This window comes from Mus caroli, unplaced genomic scaffold, assembly GCF_978045245.1.
Source record: "Mus caroli unplaced genomic scaffold, Mus_caroli_1 scaffold_11, whole genome shotgun sequence".
In the NCBI taxonomy this organism is placed as follows: Eukaryota; Metazoa; Chordata; class Mammalia; order Rodentia; family Muridae; genus Mus; species Mus caroli.
In genome coordinates, this window is record NW_028227266.1 from 107,573,029 (window position 1) to 107,586,641 (window position 13,613).

At 44.9% G+C, this 13,613-nt stretch overlaps 1 long non-coding RNA gene across 1 annotated transcript; it reads right to left on the bottom strand.

The window, feature by feature from the left end:
• Window positions 1-7,339: 7,339 nt before the first annotated feature.
• LOC147002147 (uncharacterized) lies at window positions 7,340-13,101 on the bottom strand. The gene is made up of 3 exons (XR_015044564.1): window positions 13,040-13,101; window positions 12,215-12,267; window positions 7,340-7,366 (listed from the first exon to the last, which is right to left on the bottom strand). It is a non-coding gene; the product is annotated as an uncharacterized LOC147002147 (long non-coding RNA).
• Window positions 13,102-13,613: the final 512 nt, after the last annotated feature.

Sequence of the window (13,613 nt, forward strand, 5' to 3'; positions counted from 1 at the left end):
CTCTGTCTCCTGAGTGCTGGAGTTAAAGGTTAAAGGTTTGTGGTACTACAATCTCTCTCTCTCTCTCTCTCTCTCTCTCTCTCTCTCTCTCTCTCTCTCTCTCTCTCTCTCTCTCTCTCCCTCTCCCGCTCTCTCCCTTTCCCCCTCTCCCCCTTCCCCTTCCCCTTCCCCTCTCCCTCTCCCTCTTCCCCTCTCCCTCCCTTTTCCCCTCCCCCTCCCCTCTCCCTCCCCTTATAGTGATTCTCCAGTCCTCAGCAAAACTCTGAGATGATACCATACTTGACATGTTTCTTTTGATGTCGGGGAGCCTTACTGTTTCCTTGATTGAACTTGAGTTCCTCTCAAAACCAAAACAGGCTGCAGAGGTAGCTGTTGGTAACATACCTGCTAAGAAAACACGAGAGAGAACTGAGTTCAACTTCTCGCATTCACATTTTTTAAAATTTATTTTTTATGCATTGTTGTGGGGCTGTCAGATTTCTGGAACTATGGTTATAGACCATTGTGAGCTGCCAGGTGGTTGCCGGGAATTGAACCCAGATCCTCTGGAAGAGCAGCCAGTGTTCTTATCCACTGAGCCATCTCTCCAGCACACCCCACATTTTTTTTTTAAAAGCAAGGCATGATGGTACACATCTTTAGTATTGGTACTACTCAGGAGGTAGAGGCAGGCAGGTCTCTATGAGTTTGAGGTCAGCCTGGTCTGCATAGTGAGTTCTAGGACTGCCACACTTACTGAGACCCTGACTCAAAAACAAAAATAACAATGAAAAATAATAAAAACCACAGGGGCAGGGGGCCTGATGGACGACTCAGCAGGAAAAGGTGCTTGTCTGGCAAACCTGATGACCTCAGTGCAATTCCCGGAAACCCATGGAAAGGGAAAAGGTTGGAAGCAATTTCTCAAAGTTGTGTCTTAGTCTCCAGATGTGCACCATGGCACAGACACACCACCACACACAAACACACTAAGAATTTTTTCGGGCCGGGCGTGGTGGCGCACGCCTTTAATCCCAGCACTTGGGAGGCAGAGGCAGGCAGATTTCTGAGTTCGAGGCCAGCCTGGTCTACAAAGTGAGTTCTAGGACAGCCAGGGCTACACAGAGAAACCCTGTCTCGGAAAAAAAAAAAAAAAAAAAAGAATTTTTTCATTTTCTTATTCTCCTCTCATATATTACATCCCGACCACAGTTTCCTCTCCCTCTGCTTTCCCAGTTTCTCCCCCAACACATGCACAATAATGATTTTTTTTAAAAGGCAGGCCCATGGCTGTAATCTCAGCCCTGGAAAGGTGGAGACAGGATCCCTGGGACTTACTGGACAGAAAAATCGGCACGATCCAGTTTCAGTGAGAAACCTTGTTTCAAACTAAGTGTGATAGAGAAAAATTGAGGAAGATACCAGATGTCAACTTCTAGCGTCTGCATGTGCACACACACACACACACTCACACACTGTCAAGAAACGGTGATATCAGCTTCCTCTGGGCTTGCTGTCTTTTGAGACAACCATCGTTAGAACCTAGGCACTGTGTTTTGATGAAACCCAGAACAGAGGAAAAAGGCAATGTGGGTGTTCAGGCCCCAAGCAAAGCCTCCCGTCTGGCGCCAGCAATGGTATCTCTTGCCTCTGAAACAATAGAAGTGAGACCCAGCCAGATATGAAGAACATGACAGGCAAAAGTCACACTGGGACTTCAGCCCAAATGGGCAAGCAGAGGGAAGGGTGACACTGTTTGTGAAGGAGACCAGAGTGATGGCTGAGCCAAGGGGTGGGGGTGGGGGGATTTTGTTGAATTGTTGGCAGAGGGGCTGCTCATCTTGTAACTTTCCGTTGGCTATAGGTAGAGTTTCAAAAGCTATTTTTCTTCTTGTGTGCAAATGTGCTAGTGGCTCCATTTTTTTCCTTCAGATTTATAATGTTTAAAATGTTACGTGTCTGTGTGCATGAATGTGCATGTGCATGCTGGAGTTCAGGTAGATGTGAGCCACCTGACCCTGGTGCTGAGAGCCAAACTCAGGGCCACTGCAAGAGCAGCCAGGCCTCTCTCCAGCACCCACTCTGTAATGGTGCATGAACCATTACGTGTCTTTGGGTTTACTCTGGGCCTTTTGGTGGGATTTCCTGTGTCTGAGCTGCTGAAAGAAAGCACAAAGATGGAGCACAAGAAACACACGCCCAGCAGGCAGGGAGGTGAGTTAACCTTGTCTCATGTATAGTCTTGGACAAAGTACATTTTCTTCAAGACAAGGTCTTATGAAGCACAGGCTAGTCTCGAACCTGCTGTGTTACTGAAGATCCCCTTGAACTCTGGGGCCTCGAAGGCTCGCCCCCCTCCTCTGTAGTGCTTGGATTACAGCATTAGCCACGAGCCTGTTTCTTGTTAGTGTTCACTGTAGAACTTCACTTTTTTTTTCTGCTTTATTTGTGTATTTTACGTTTATGAGTGTTTTACTCGCATGTATGTCTGTGTACCACGTGCATGCCTGGTGCTTGTGAAAGTCAGAAGAAGGTATTAGAGTCTCCAGAACGGGAGTCATGGATGGCTGTCAGCTACCATGGAGGTGCTGGGAGTCAAACCTCAGTCCTTTCCCTGAATTTGAGAGGCAGAGGCCGGTGGATCTCTGAGTTCAAGACAAGCCTGGTCTTCACTGTAAGTTGCAGGTCAGCCAGGGCTTCATAGTGAGACCCTGTCTTGATAGAACGAAAGAACAAAGTTATTTTTTATTATGCTTTTATGTGTGTGCAGGAGCATACAGATGCCCCTGGATGCCAGAACTGTTGGATCCCTGGGACCTGGAGTTACATGTGGTTATGAGCCATCTAACATTGGTGCTGAGAACTGAACTGGGGTTCTCTGGAAAAGCAGTGAGTGCTCCTAACCCCAGAGATACCTCTCCAGCCCACCCAACTTTTTTTGTTTTGTTTTAAAGGTTTATTTATTTATTTTATGTATGCGAATACATGATCACTCTCTTCAGACACACCAGAAGAGGGCATCAGATCCCATTACAGATGGTTGTGAGCCACCATGTGGTTGCTGAGAATTGAACTCAGGACCTCTGGAAGAAGCGCTCAGTGAGTGCTCTTAAGCCCTGAGCCGTCTCTCCAGCCCACATTTTTAAACTTTTATTTTTAACTGTGTGTGTGTGTGTGTGTGTGTGTGTGTGTGTGTTAGGTATGCGCATGAGGATGCAGGTTCCCTCGGAAGCCAGAGGCACTGGATCCCCTAGGTCAGTGTGAGCCACCTGAAGTGAGCGCTGGGAACCAGATTCAGTTCCTGTGAGAGCGGTGTGCTTTTAATCTCTGAGCCATCTCTCCAGTCCCCAAACAATTTTTAAATGATACACGTGTCTATGTAGCAGAGCTGAGTAGCATCTGACCCACGGATGAAGGCAGCAAGCGGTGGATAGTATGAAGACAGCAATGTTACATCTTACCGTCCATGGTCAGCATCCTTTATACATCTGCAGGGCCAAGTGAAGAGTCACTATCGGCAAGAGCAGCCCTCAACTCTCCCAAGAGTGACCCTGGTAACTGTCAAATGGCCTAGCCTTTGCCTTCCAGGGGCCTTTGTGATGCCGAGGGACCTGTGTCTACGCAAGCTTATGGAAGGTCTCTGGGGCTGGTTGATTTGTGGTTTTTGTCTTGTTGGTTGGTTTAGGATTCCTTTTTTCTTAAAACAAAAAACAAAAACCCACTACATTTATTTACTTGGGAATGAGGAAACATCATGTGCCACTGCCCTTTAAGATTTATCTTTAATGTAGGCCTTTGGCTGCTTGATTGGGAAGTATGCTGTGTACCACATGGGTGCAATGCCTGAGAAGGCCAGGAGAGGGCAGCACATCCATTGGACCTGACATTACAGAGGGTTCTGCGCCACCACATGGGTGCTAGGACTTAACTCTGGACAGCGGGAAGAGAAATCACTGCTTTTAACCACTGAGTTAAAAGCTCTTCAGCCCCAGAGGCCATTCTTTTGCTAGGCGAGGCTTCAGATGTCTTGTTAGCCTCAAACTCTGTATGTAACTGGCATTGACTTCAAACTCCTGATTCTCCTGTCTCTACATCTGCCAAGATTTGTGGCCACACCCAACTCAGATTGCAGCTTTGTAAGACAAACAAATACTTGTCTTGGGCTCATTTGGCAAAGGGCTTGCCTAGCATGCACAGAACCCCGGGTTTGCTCTCCAGCACCCCATAAACTATGTTGCTGAGAAATGTTCTTAATACTAGCACCCTAGAGAGAGAGATAGGAGGTTAAATTCTTTCTTAGCTGCAAAAGGAGAGGCTCACAAACATAAATGAAACCATGTCTCAAACAAAAATTAAAGACCAGGGTCAGAGAGATGGAACGGCTGTTGGGCATGTTTCCTACCAAGTCTGAACATCGGAGTGAGGTTCCCAGGCCCTGATTGGTGGAAATGAGAACCAACTCTGGTGAGCTGCCTGCCCACTGGCCTCCACACGTGTGCTGTGCCAACATATAGACACATGTGTGCATACACACATATAAAATAAGCCTAACCTAAAACAAATTTTAAAAATTAAATACCGAGGTTGGGAAAATGGCTCTGGCTCTGTTTAAGAGCGCGGGCTCATCTTTCAGGGGACCTGGGTTCAATTCCCAGGACCTGAAAGATGGCTCACAAGCATCTGTGACTCCCACTCAAGGGGATCCCACATAGTCTTAACGTCTGAAGACACCAGGCACATATGGGATTCACAGATATATATATACACATGTGAACACTCATGCACATATACTTAATAAATCAATACAGTTTGAAGAACCATATTGTGATAACTTGTTACAATATAGTTACTACAACCGTGCGGAGGTTTCAAGCAGTCTTCGGCAACGTTCTTGTGGATGGCAACTATTTTTAGAAATGTTTTCTTGCTATACATTATAGAAGAATAAATACTCTGAACATGTCATTCATTTCTAGGAAATTCTGTTAATTCCTCTCCTTCTTCCCCTTTCCTCTCTTCCTCTTTCTCTTCCTCCCTCTCCTCTTCTTCCTCCTCCCTCTTTTCCTCTTCCTCCCTCTTTCCTCCTCTCTCATTTACTCTTCCTCCCTCTCTTCTTTCTCCTGCTCTTCTTCTCCATCTTGTTTCCCCTGAGACAGTCTCATGTAGCCCAGGCTAGTCTCAAATTTCCTATGTACCCAAGGATGGCATTGAACTCCTGGTCCTCCTTCACTAACACCTTCAGGGATTTCGTTTCTGTAAATGTGAACCCCAAGATGAGGCCCAAAGATGAGTATTTGATTTTTTTCTGTTTTGGTTTATTGATATAAATTTTCACTAAGTAGTCCAGGCTGGCCTGAAGACTTAAAATCCTCTTCACAGGCCGGGCGTGGTGGCGCACGCCTTTAGTCCCAGCACTCGGGAGGCAGAGGCAGGTGGATTTCTGAGTTCGAGGCCAGCCTGGTCTACAGAGTGAGTTCCAGGACAGCCAGGGCTATCAGAGAAACCCGAAACCCTGTCTCGAAAAACCAAAAAAAAAAAAAAAAAAAAAAAATCCTCTTCACACAGGGCTGTGTAGATTATATACTTATTTATTTTTGAGACAGTCTTTCACTATGTAGTCTGAGCTGGCCCAGAACTCACCTTGTAGCTCTGGTTGGCCTTAAATTCACAGAAGTCTGCCTGCTTTGCTTCCCAAGTACTGAGTTGTTTTTTTATTATGAGTGTGTGAGTGTGTGTGTGTGTGTGTGTGCAGATGCCTGTGGTGGTCAGAGGTTTCAGATCCTCATTTCAGGCAGTGAGGGCTGTGTAACATTGGTCACAGTGTTCTGCAGAACACTGTGTGCTCTTAGTCTTGGAGGCATCTTTCCAGCCTCAGGGGCTTTATGAGTTTTAACTTGAGTACGTGGAATTGCTATAGGCTATTTTGCCCCATCCAGCACCTATTTCCTCGCATCCTGTAATACAAGAGTTGGTGGAAGTTTCTCTCTCTCTCTCTCTCTCTCTCTAAACAGGGTTTCTCTATGTAGACCTGGAACTCAATATGTAGATCAGGCTGGCCTCAAACTCATAGAGATCCCTCTGTCTCTCCTTTCTGCCCCTCTGCCTCCCTGCCTCCCTGCCTCCCTACCTCTCTGCCAGTTCTGGGATTAAAGGCCCAACCACTGCTGCCATGTTGATGTGACTCCTAAATGTTTGCTTGTTGGCTGTTGACTTATTGAGTGACTTCTCATTATTACTCTTTCTGTTAAGATTTATCTTTATTTTTTATATGTATCTATATGAGTATAAGCTGTGTGGGTGTGTGCTCCCAGAGGTCAAAAGAGGGGGTGAGGTCCTCTGGAGCTGGAGATGCTGGCAGTCAAGGGCTGCCGGGTGTGGGCAGTGAGAACCAAAGTCAGGTTCTCCCAAAGAGCAGCACGTGCTCTTAACCACTGAGCCATCCCTCCGACAGCTGCTTTATATCTTTACTTTTTTTTTTTTATATATGTATGTGTGTTTTTCCTGCACGTATGTCTATGCACGACACACCCTAAGAGGGCAGAATATTCTGGGAGTGGAGTTACAGATAGTTGTGAACTGCTATGTGACTGTTGGGAATCAAACCCAGGTCCTCTGCAAGAACAGCCAGTGCTCTTAACCACTGAGCCATCCCTCCAGCTCCCTGCCACACACTTGGTTTCTTCCTTCCTTCTTTCCTCCCTTTTTTAGACATGATCTCATGTAGCTCTGACTGTCCTGGCACTCACAGAGATCTGCATGTCTCATGTGCTGACATCAAAGGCTTGCACCACCAGGCCTGGCTATTGTTTGTTTTTTTGGTTTGTTTTGTTTGTTTGCTTTTGTTTGTTTGTTTGTTTGTTTGTTTTGTTTTTTTGCTGTTTGGTTGAATAGCCTCTACTGTTAGAGAATTCTAAGAAACTGCTTGTGAAATATAAGTGCACACATATATATGCTTGTGCTCTCAGAAGTACACGCCCTCCTTTATCACTCTCAGCCTTCTTCCTGTGAAGTAGGGTCCCTCACTGAACCTAGAGCTCACATTTTTAACTGAGATTTCAGGCTTCTACCCCCACACCCAACTCAAAGTGAAACGTATATTCTGTCATGTTGGGCTGGTGCAGTGGCTCACCAACTAGACTAGACTGGTAGCCACAAAGCTCCCAAGATCCTCCTGCCTCTGCCGCCTCAATGCTCTGGTTACAGGTGTGGAGTTGGACTCGTTCGTGGGCACTAGGATCAGAACCCCACCCCTACGCTTGCCCAGGACACTTGCACACTCTCAGCTGCTGATCTGTGTCTCCAGCCCCGAGAGAATTTAAGGACACAGCAAAATGGAATGACATACCAGAGTTCTCAGCCAGTGTAGCAATGCATGCTGGTCATCAGCCTGGGGAGGGAAGGAGAAGGAGCTTGAATTCCAGGACAGCCCTGGGGACACGGTGAGTTTGAGGCTCTGCTTCAAAAACAAAACATTACAGAGCTTTCATATGGCCTTCCCGGCACCCACACCCACGGTCAATGCCCGACACAATGAATGAAGCAATCCTGACGTTATCGACAAGATCCACAGCTCGCATAGGGTTCACTTTGTGTTGTTATCTGGGTCTCTTCAGGCTGCTAAATATCATTGGCAGAGTAGCTTTAAAAACAAAACAAGATAAGATTCCTCACAGTTCAGAAGGCCAAGGAAGCATAAGTTAAGGTCCTGGAGGGGGTCTAAGTGGGGCCCATTTCCTATCATAGGTGGCATCTTCCCTTCATCTCTGCATGTTTGAAGGTTGAAGCAGCCCACTGGACCGATCGTGTGCATGAAGAGGAGTTCTCATGACCTAATAACCTCCAAAGTCCCTACCTCCAAATACCATCACATAGGTAATTAGGTTTCACCATAGGAATTTGTGTGGAGAAACATTCAGGCCACAGCTACATAGTCTATGCACTTGGCAGATTAGTATAATGACAGGTGTTGACTGTGATGGCATCACATGGGACAATTTTCCTGCCCCTCCTTCTTGGGTTCTACATTCTCATCTCCTCTCACGCCTACCAGCAACTGATCTTTTAACCTTCTCTGTAGCTTTCCTGTTGATATGCATTTTCTGTTTGTTTTCAGATAAAGTCCCCAACCCCTGGACTCGAGCATTGGCCTGTCTTGTTATTATATTTCTACACATGGTCTTAGCTGAAAGGCTGATAGCCATTCATTGTCATTTAAAAACTTATTATTCATTGCTTATCAATCTCTTATGCAGATATGTATGCATGTGCATGCTTGTGTATGTGCAGGTACAAGTGTGTTTCTGTGTGTGGAAGCCAGAGATTGACTTCCAGTGTTGCTCTCCAGGAGCCATCAGGAGTACATGCCAGTGTGTTCAGATATACGAGGAGGTATGGGATCCCCTGGAGCTGCAGGGAGATAATTGTGAACCACACAAAGTGGGTGCGGGGCATAAACCCCAGGTCCTCTGTGAGGGCAAGCAGTTCTTAACTGCTGAGTCCTTGCTCCAGCCCCAGCCTTGTGGTATTTTTTTAGACAGGGTCTCCCATTGGTCTAGAGTTCATCAATCAGGATAAACTGGCCTATCAGAAAGCCCCAAAATCTTCCAGTTTCTGACTCAAACACGGGAATTATACGTGTTCCACCGTGCCCTGAGTTTTACAGGTGTTCTGGGAATTGAACTCAGGTCCTCATGCTTCTGAGGCGAGCCCTTTACCTGCTAAGCCATCTATGCAGCCTTTGTTGCTGTGTCATTTCGTACTTTGTTTGCATTCCTGGTTTTCTGTTCAATTTGAACACCTTTTCTTGTGGAAAGGTTCTGTGGGTGTGCACTCTCTCTCTCTCTTAATTAACAAACCCAGAATTAGTACAGAATAGCAAAAATATCCTATCTCAAGTCACAGGCCAATCCCGAAGCCATTCCCCGACTTACTGACCTCCTTGTGCCTAAGCACACCCATAGTAACCTGAGTTTGGTCGGTGCGACTAAGTGGCTATCTCTGGGAGGCTCTGGGAGGGTGTTTCCAACCTGATAAAAAAGGGCCAGGTGTGGCTAGTGTCAGCCTACACTGGGATTTGGATACTGACGTAATATGTGGAAAGGGTGGCATCGTCTTGTGATACTGAAACCACAAACACAAACTCAGAAGCAATATTAAGGATGGTGGTGGAAAAGCACCAAGGGACTGGAGTCTATTCAGTGGCAACAAGCGGTGTGTCCACCAGAGACTCATAAGAGGACAACCACGGCAGCTATACTCACAACAGCCAAAATTCGATATCAACCTAGATGCCCACTAACAAATGAATAGTTGAATAGTGTATGTTACAGTTCTATGATGGAATATTGTAATATATAGCAACTAAAAGAAAAACCTATTGCTATATACGTGCAAAAGAGAAAAATAGCGATAAAATTGGCAGATATAATGCTGAATTTACAAAGCTAGACGTGGAGCCGGGAAGACAGCAAGTGGAGATGCTCAAAGACAAACCTGATGGCTGTGTGTGATCCCCAAGCCCACATGGTGGAGGGAGAGAGCTGATTCCCAAAGGCTGTCCTCTGACCTCTACTCATGTGTATGAGCATGTACACACAATAGATACATGGATGTAAAAACAAGATTTAAGCCGGATGTGATGGGCACCGTGGAGCATGCCCATGGTCTCAGGTACTTGGGAAACTGGGAGAGAAGAGTCAACATGAGTCCAAGAGTTTGGGAGCAGCTTGGGCAACACAACTTCCCATCTCTTTTAAAAAAAAAAGAAAGAAAGAAAGGTGGAGGAGAGAAAGCTGCTTTTTTCTTGGTAAGTGTGGCTGCTGCTAGGCTGCCCATGGCTCACTGGAAGTCCTCACACTCTTGTGCATGCTGGAAACATGAGGAGGACTAAGGACTGGAGAAATGGTGAAGCAGCTAACAGCACGCACTGCTCCTACAGAGGAGTCTGGTGCAGTCTGTTGAGCTTTGGTCTGTTGCTATGAATTGTAAAACTAACACTTCTGTATCCCAAGGTCTAGTGGGCCAGCTTTTGTTGCATGAATCTTGCTCCTTAATTTAAAGCTATTGGTTAATAAAGATGCCAACAGCCTGTGGTTGGGCAGAAGAGAGGTAAACGGACAGGACTTCAGTACCTGGGCTTAGGGGTCTGGAAAGAGATCGTGAGAGAGGAGAAAGAAGTTGCTGTGGGGTGCATATCACAAGCACCTGGCCATGAGGGCCAGCCTATTGGAGTAGGAACCACCCAGGTGGAACATAGCAAGTGATATCTTGGGGTTATTGACAGGGAAGTAGATAAACTAGCATAGAGAGATGCTATCTGCCCATCTCTAGTGCTTTAAGGCTTGTATAAATATAAAGGTTTTGTGTTTTTATTTGGGAGATAAGTGATCTAAGATGAGGCAGAAACCCCAAATAATATTCACTGCAATAGCAGTTCCTGTCACTACGCCCTGTACAGTTGTGTCTGTAGTTCCCACCCTAGGGGCCTCTTACCTCCACAGGCACCAGCACACCTCTCTCTCCTTCACCCCCCACCTCTTTCAAATAATAAAGTAAATCTTTTTTAAAAAGACACGAGGTTGGGAGGTATTGGCTAGAGAGAGGGGAGATGGATATAACCAAGATATGTTGTATACGCGTGAGACTTTCAAAGAGTTATTTCAAAAAGGCATCCTGTGTGATTCCATACATATTAAGTTTTAAAACAACTGGTCTTTATCTAGGACGAGAGAGGTTAGGATTGCACCGGCCACTTCAGGAGAGAGAGTCCTGGGAGATCAGGGGTTACCTGCAGGAGTGAGGATGTTAACCCTCTGTAAGGTGACTGCCTTTGGCTGAAGACCTTGCCCTGAGAAGACATCTGAAGGTTGCTACCCGGACCACTCATGATATCATCAACTTAGTTTGTCTTCCCACTAGTGCAGAGCTAAGACTTAGCTCTGTTCTCCTTTCATCAAATTTGACCAGTTTGTAGGTTTGCTGGATCTTACAGTTCCTACCTGGTTCTTTCCTTACTGAATGTATTCCTAATTTTTTTATAGTTTGGCTTGTTACATAAAGCGTTCTCTTAGGTAATATCTTTTAAAGGGGGTCAACTGTAGCAAATTTATTTATCACCTTAACATTTTATCTTATGATACTTTTTTCTCCCGGACCTCCATATTATGACAACATTAAGGAAAATACTTTGGATTTTCTAGATTAATAATCATGACATTCACTAAAGACTTAAATGGAAATTCAAACTCTGCAGGTACTTAGCTATTTTGTAGATTCTTTTTTTTTCCCCACCCTTGGTCAGTAGATAGGAGAGAAAGAAGGATAGAGGGGAGGGGAGGGAGAGTGGAGGGGAGGGAGAGTGGAGGAGAGGGGGAGAGAGATCTGAATCTAATTTCTTTCCTTTTGTTTCTAACAAACTGCAACCAACCCCTCTGTCTTAGTCAGGGTTTCTATTCCTGCACAAACATCATGACCAAGAAGCAAGTTGGGGAGGAAAGGGTTTATTTGGCTTACACTTCCATACTGCTGTTCATCACCAAGGAAGTCAGGACTGGAACTCAAGCAGGTCAGGAAGCAGGAGCTGATGCAGAGGCCATGGAGGGATGTTCTTTACTGGCTTGCTTCATCTGGTTTGCTCAGTCTGCTCTCTTATAGAACCCAAGACTACCAGTCCAGAGATGGTCCTACCCACAAGGGGCCTTTCCCCCTTGATCACTAATTGAGAAAATGCCTTACAGTTGGATCTCATGGAGGCATTTCCTCAACTGAAACTCCTTTCTCTGTGATAACTCCAGCTTTGTCAAGTTGACACAAAACAAGCCAGTACACCAATGACACTGAATGACCAACAACTACCCATGCCACCTGAGAGGGGGTTTATACACCCTCTGAAAAATTTCCAGAATTCAAACATCACACAATCTCAGAAACTATCTGCAGCTGGAAACTATGGCTCTGCCACAGCACATGACAAATCACAGTCTGTTGCTGCGAAGCAGACCTATATCCCCACACCTGGGATTAAAACAAAAAAACCATATTCTTATATTTCTGTTTTTAAAGAAATGAAAATTGCAGAATTCTCACTACATTTCTCCCTTTCTGTGTTAACCCATTGATTATTGATTATATTGTATTATTATATTGATTATGCTGGGTGTGGTGAGAAACTAGAGAGATGCTTTTAATGAAGTAAGCACCGCGCAGGTAAGTGGCCAAGGGCTTTGTGAGACCTCACCTGCTCAGTTCTAACCTTTAAAGGCTTTGTTGGTATCCACAGCTTTTCATTTCCTGTGGAAATATAAACAAGTTCACATAACCAATGCAGAACTTTGCTGGCTTCCATTCTGCTGTTAGCACATCCTTATAGTACATAGGCTGATTTAATTCCACACGTTCTTTTCTATAACTTGGTGACTCTTGTTTAGTATTGAGGTTTTTCAGTCTGCATGTTACTCCTTGGCTGAAACAGCTCATAGTTTTGGCTTTAGGGCTTGAGCTAGGGTCCCAAGGCTGTTTCCTGATTTTAACTATAGCTTCAAATTACCTCAAGTATCTCTTCTGGACCTACACTCATTAATTCAATGGCAACCCTTGCTACATCACCTACACATCCCTGGAAGCCCAGGCTTATTTTCCTGATTTATATTTAGAAACAAGCAAACAAACATTGCCTTGATAGATGCTGCGTTTACAGTTTTGTTGCAAATGACACATTTCCCACAATTTAGAGATCTGAGATCTTTTGCAACTTGGTCACAGGTCTTTTTGCAAATGACTGTATTTCTTGAAGGTACTGGGCATTTTTATATCAGAGACCTCTAACTATTGCTTGACCATGTTAGCATGGTACACATTAGAACCAATATCGGTCACATCCCTTATCCATTCATCTATAGGTGCTGCTTGTGCCTTTAATGGTTTAATAAATTTTATATTAGATATTCCATTTTTTAAATGCCAAGGTCTCTATCAACACCTGTTTTGCATCAAGGTCTGATACAGCTCTGTTCACTGCTGAGACTAATCTTTGTTTAAAAATTAGTGAAGATGATCTTTGTACCACCAGAGTCCGGCGCTGTGGGCGGTTGCCGGAGAGCAGTTGGCTTCCGGTGGCGCGGTGTCTTGTTTTCTCGCTGCCGGAAGCCACAATGCCTCAGTTCCAGACTTGGGAGGATTTCAGCCACGGGGCCGAGAAGCATTACCTGGAGGACCCCATAAAGATACAAGTAGCTCTCAAATACAGGCATGTTGATGGGAATTTGTGTATCAAAGTAACGGATGTCACTATGGAAACAGAATGAATGGTTCGAAATGAAGACCGTTATGTTCTTGGGAAGCAATCAGCTTTTGAAAGTGAGAGTGTTGGGAAGGAAATATTTATGTAAGGGAGCTATCGAAAGCTGAGAGACCAGCCTGTGTCCTAAGGTTTGTTTTAGAGAGTAGGAATGTCGGGATTTCTAGTTAGAAAACGTTTATTTTTGGGAACTGAATAAGAAATATCTTAGAAATTTTTGCAGATAATTTGATGTTGGGCACATATATAATTTTTTTTTCTGGTAAAGTCATGTCAGTATTTCTAGATTGTGTTTGTTTAAGAGGAAATGAACTATAACTTTTGTTGCATTGGCTTGTTT